A 6520-nucleotide genomic window follows, 5' to 3' on the forward strand; every position below is an offset into this window, starting at 1 on the left:
TAAAGCCGTTACTACCAACATTGACTGTACAGAGAAGACAAATTTAGCATATATAGGTTATATGATTTTATCAATACATATTTTCACTATTTTCTTACAGATTATATCAGGCAATAATCAGGGAAACCAGAGCACATTAATGAAGATAAAGAACGAAGGGATTTAATGAGCAGCATTAAGGCTTCACTCTGAGTTTCCCCATTATTAAGGATGAATAAATAGCTGGAATATATCAAACAAAAATATTAGACTAAATACAGCACTCAATGTCTGACCTGCTCTGACCATATTTCCCTTATGATCTATTGTGTCTATAGATCAGTCCCTTTTGATGGTCTGCAGGTCAAAGAGGAGGCTAATAGAAAAGGCCAGGTCACTGACTCCAAACCTGAAAAACTAAATATTTAAGGAAGGTTCTATACATTGCTCTGTTTCCAGTTTATTTCGGTGTTGATCATAATGTATGAATAGCAGTTTGGCAGAAGCATTTTACCTCGTTAAATTGTGCGTATCCAGCATTTAAATTATGGCTCTGAAACTTTTTCTTTCTTTGGTCTTTGGTTTTTTGGTCATTTATACATTGTGTTACGTAATTTTATGATTCCATACTGTTTGATGTATGAAGTACCTTTTGGTTTATATATATATATATATATATATATATATATATATATATATATATATATATATATATACACATTTTATCATATATTTTTTCACTTACATCTCCCAGTATACAGTGAGACCAAGGTGAGACTGAAGCCTGTTTCTGCTGTGTGCTGCTCAAGCACGTCTTGAGAGAAACCAGTAGATCTAATCTGAGTTTAGTCTTAGACATTTTTATCAATTTATTTTAATATAGCAGTTCACATTTCACTGTTAAATAGGACCATGGCTCAGTTGGAAGGACATTCTAAGTCTAAAAGTGAAACAGATGATTCCTTCATCAACTGATTGTGAAATGAAGTACTTGGCAGACTATTTTAAATAGTGAAGAATTATAAGACTGGTTAATGTTTTTCACATTTTTGTGAACATGTTTAATCATTGCTTTTATTTATCAGTGCCTTAGTGTATTGTGTATCAAATTATTTTGGTCTTTAGAACCAGACAAAATGTGCAGGAAAACATATTCAGACCTTTTTGATGAACAAATAAAATGTATTCGGTTCTTCAGTATTGCCCAATAAAGTTTATCTTGTGACATTGCATGCTTCTTTTATTTCAGTAAACGGTTAAATAACGTTCAAAGTTCTGCAGGAAATAAAAGCAAAAGTATCAAGAAGGAAAACTGGTTAAAGTTTAACCATGAGTTCAAACAGTGCTACTGTATGTGGATTTTTTTTGTTGTTTTTTTTTCAAGTTTGTACAAATACAAATAGTGTAGAAGGAGGAGTCAAAAATCTTTATTTTATGTGTTTGTAAATGATTACTGTGAGAAAGTCACAACCAGCCTTTGACGTCATTTGACCTCATGTTTTTCTTTGTTTACACAGCAATGGTTTTAAAAGGATATTTTAAAGCTTAAACTAAGAGACCTGTTGTATGAAAAATGAAGCACATTATGTTCTGTAGAAGCATGGGGCCTATGTGTGGTGCAGCACTATCAGAGAGCTACTGTTAGGTCAGCTTTATGCAATATGATATTACATATCATATTTTTGGACAACAAGAAACATTGTTTTATGCTGATATTAACCTTAAGCATTGATTTAGGTAGATGCAACCAAGCCATTAAGCCACCATCCATCCCTCCCTCGCTTATTCCATCAGGTTTGGATAAGGCCAGGGCTGCATGGTGCTGCAAATGCAGCACCATGCAGCCCTTCATTCTCTTCCTCTGCTATTAATTTCTTCAGTTGTACACCAGGGGGAAGCCTAGGACAGACAGGATAGCTGATGTCACATGTTTGCAACTAACATCTTATGGAAATTTTGTCATTATCATTTCCTAGACATGTCCCAGGATTAAAGACTATACTCAACATATGAAGATACTTTGTCAAAAATCAATAAAACACCTGTGTAGATTCCACCTCAGGGAACTGATTTTGTTTTTAATTTTTTTGATAAAAAACTACTACTGTAAGCTGATAATTTTGAATAAGAAAAAACACATCAGTTTTTTGTAAATCAGATATAAATGAATTTTCTGTTGCAAACTGTAGGATATTGAAGCAAAATTTCCAAGCATATTTTTGTGACTTGGTTTTTAAGTCTGCACCTTCTATGTAGTCTTTATTAATAATTAAACACAGGTTGATATCTCAGCTTAGGTAACAAGAATGAAGCAATATTTTTGTCCTTCTGATGCTCAACGTTGCAGAGGTGAAAAGGTTTGATTCCATTGGTCTATGGGCTACAAAACCAGTATGTTTCATTCTCCTCTGATGTATCTCAAAACCTTTTTAAACATACTTTTTTCAAACCTCTTCTTAAATAACATGATCGGGACTGATCTTAAAAACAGACCCATACAATATAAAACTTACATTCCTGTCCAGAGTTTCAAAGGTGTCCCTGAACAATTAACATCCTTTTTAGAGAACTGATGATTTTTTTTTATGCGTTTTAGTCTGTTTTCTGCAAGCATAACTTTACAGAAACTGCTCAGAGTTTGACATTTTATTATAGACATTCTAGTGTCTGTGGACTGACAGCATCAAACTTATGAACTCTATTTCAGCATATAATCATGGAAAAATAGATGTGTATTTAACAAATTGATACACACCGTTCTAAATTAGGCCTACATAAAAAGCCAGTTGAAAGATATATACATTTCTTGTTCTTACAACGAAAAGTGAAAGCACTCCATCTGATCATTACTCCAAACATATTTCTTATAACTGTGGTTAACAATTTAGAATTGATACCTACATTAACCTACAATGTTAAAACTTTCTGGTTGAAACATTGCATTTTATATTCTGACCCTTAAAACTTTTAGCACATACCTCATTCATTTCTAGAGGCTCATTTTCTGTCCTTCAGATCAGAAAATGTTTTGTGCAAATCCAACCACAATGCTTACAATCACAGCCCTGCTAAAAACATTTAGNAGTTTCAAAGAAGGTTGTCCCTGAACAATTAACATCCTTTTTAGAGAACTGATAACTTTTTTGTTAATGCGTTTTAGTCTGGTTTCTGCAAGCATAACTTTACAGAAACTGCTCAGAGTTTCTTGTGACATTTTATTATAGACATTCTAGTGTCTGTGGACTGACAGCATCAAACATATGAACTCTATTTCAGCATATAATCATGGAAAAATAGATGTGTATTTAACAAATTGATGCACACTGTTCTAAATTAGGCCTACATAAAAAGCCAGTTGAAAGATATATACATTTCTTGTTCCTACAACAAAAAGTGAAAGCGCTCCATCTGATCATTACTCCAAATATATTTCCTAAAACTGTGGTTAACAATTTAGAATCGATACCTACATTAACCTACAATGTTAAAACTTTCTGGTTGAAACATTGCATTTTATATTCTGACCCTTAAAACTTTTAGCACATACCCCATTAATTTCTAGAGGCTCATTTTCTGTCCTTCAGATCAGAAAATGTTTTGTGCAAATCCAACCACAATGCTTACAATCACAGCCCTGCTGAAAATATTTAGTGGCTTCTGGCTGATGTTGCTTTAAAAATGGGTTAGGAAGGAGCAGTGGCAGAGGTAGACTTACTGTTAGGAGGGATGCCGAGCCTATCTCGAGTGGTTCACAGAATGAGAACAAATTTATTTCTCAAACAATCATTTGCAGGTAGTGTATAGATATAGCACAAAGGATATAATATGTATCAAAGTAAGTTGAAATTGATAAATAGTGAAAAAAATTTAATGAACAAATCTAAAACATGATTTGGTTAAAAAAAACAATAACTTAGCAGCTGCTAATGATAGGATAAAAGAAACATTGAGTCTTAATGTTACTCTGAGTGTTATGATTAAAAGGTGATAAAGCAAATTACTCTTGGTTTAAAAATATTTATTTACACAAACATATATAATATGTATGATTAAAGTATTGTTTAAATGCTCTAAGTCATGCTTTTTTTACATCTTCCAAAGTCAACTATGCAAAATATTGCCTTTGGCACTACAGACTATTCATTTACTTTTAACAGGTGTGGGCATTTCATGACATCATGGTACTTCTGGTGCTTAGGCTCTCTAGAAAGGAAATCTTTTTAGTGCTTTTGCAGCGAAGAACACTTTTTTATGACTTAGCTAAACAAGAACAGTTGCTGTCACTGTGCAGGAAGGGCTGTACTTGAGACAGCAAAATTTACGAGGATTACTCAGACACACATGAGTCGCTTGAATTAACACTCTGGGCATGATTTTGAGAGGGAAATAGCATTATAAAAGTTTTAAAATCTCAAAAAGTTGATTTTGCATATTATAGGCCCTTTAAATATAAAGAGCAAAGTCTTGGTTGTTTGCTCTACATTTTTTCATTGGACACAAATGTTCTGTATCTATCTTTGTTTCTTGTGTTTGGAGACCAGAAATATCTCTACTGTAGCCCAACCAGCCTAACTGGTAGTGGCTAAAAAAAAAATCACTGCCAGGAAGCCACTGAAAAAAAACATAACTGTAACTGCTTTTGAAAGGTTGACAGCAACTGACAATGGATCCAACCTTATCATGAATGTAGGAATTTCTCAAAGTCAAAGGATTTTTTTCCCTTTGTTTCTGTCTTCAGCCACAAATCTTTGGTCTCTTTATAATATGTCATTAATACCCATCATGAAATCTTAAAGTTTCATCTACTGAATAGTTTTGCCTGGTGCAAAGTGAAACTATGATAAGATCAAATCAGGTTTAGTAAGTTTTCATTTGAATCTGATCTGTGGAGAAAAGAAACAGGTTTTAGAAAAGTAAAGAACTTGGTTTAACTCATCGCCTATCTGGTCTGCAAAACAAATCCCTCTATTATGCATGTACAGAATGCACTATTTCACAGACACAGACATCCCCACACTGGGCAACTGTTTGTTGATCAAGTCTCTGGGTTCAGTCTCAGTGAGCTCCAACCTCCTCTCAGGAACTGAAAGGTCAGAAATATCCAGAGTACAATTATTACAAATCATAACACATCTAAAACATTGCAGAGCAGTAAATGGAAGAACTGAAGTTCTCATCTTTAAAATATTGTAATCTGCTCATCCAGATCTAGCTTATTGCTCAGCTAGATTTTAGATACGCAGTCCACGTCTTTTACCTGTTTTCTTTTTATAGGCCACATATCCAGCAGCCCCAATGGGAACCAGAACAGATGAAACCACAACAGCTATGATGAGGATTGTTGAGTTACTGGGTCTCTCTGGTGAACAAAGAAACATTTAAATCACTAAAAGTCACAACAGTGCAATTCCCATCCTCTAGTTCTTTCTAATCCAATCTTGATTTTAACCTCTAAACTCTCAAAACAAAAACTTTTTAACATCATCATTAAAGAAAATTTGTAAAACAGCTTCAGTTAGGAATTGTAAATCTTAAATGCTAGATGTTACAAATATTGAAGATCAATGGGGGTCTAGGATGCAGGAGTTCATTCTGCAACTGTAGTGTCACAGGTTTGAACTCCAGCTCTGCAACTGCTCACTTTTCAAAGGCAGAAAATGCTGTGTTGCCTGAATACTTCTGACTGTGGCAAGATGCTAACCCATACCTAAAATGTACAGTTTACAGGGTAATCAGAATCAGATCATTTCTTTAATCTGACTCATTGATGTTGCTTATGAGACCAACCACAGTCTTGCAATCTGTGAACATAACGTGAAGATTGGGACTGTTGTGTCAACAGGGCAAATAAAGTGGGGCTCTGTGGTTGGCCTGTCACTTCCTTCCTTACTATTGGGCAGAAAACATATGTAAAAAGACTCTTTGAATCCATAAACTTGAACTGCCTGGTGCGAACCCTGCTTAATTCAAACTTTCCCTTTCAACAATCCCATTTCTCATGTTATTATTTCCTTTAGTCTTATAATATGGTCTAAATTTAGATGTACTTTTGATCTCAAGGAGCTGTCTAACCACATCCTCATTCATAATACTAATTACTTCCTCCCTCTCTGTACAGACACAGCCTAAACATTATAGCTGTACTCAGGCCTTCTCAGGCCCCTATAGGTATTCCATTTTGCTAGCTTCAGTGAATGAAGTAAAAAAATTAACCTCTCAGGATTCCACCCATTTCCCTAATTTCCAAGTCTTTGACTTACTTAAATCATAAAGTACTGCTTCCCCAACATTCCTACTGATTCAATACTTGATTTAGTTCTGGCAATCCTGGTTAATCTAGAGGTTTTATCTTTCTATTTTAAAAGTTTGGAAAGGGGAACTTGGCAGGTCTGTTGATTTTACCGACTCCAAACGCTCCAAAATGTATCCCAATACCACAGACACACGTAACAGTTGTTATATAACACTAAAAGACATGACACAAGTTTTGCTCTGGTCCCTGTTAACAGGTTTACTGGGCTGCCAATTTTAAATACCTTAA

This window comes from Cyprinodon variegatus, unplaced genomic scaffold (assembly GCF_000732505.1).
Source record: "Cyprinodon variegatus isolate N-32 unplaced genomic scaffold, C_variegatus-1.0 Scaffold1715, whole genome shotgun sequence".
Lineage (NCBI taxonomy): Eukaryota > Metazoa > Chordata > Actinopteri > Cyprinodontiformes > Cyprinodontidae > Cyprinodon > Cyprinodon variegatus.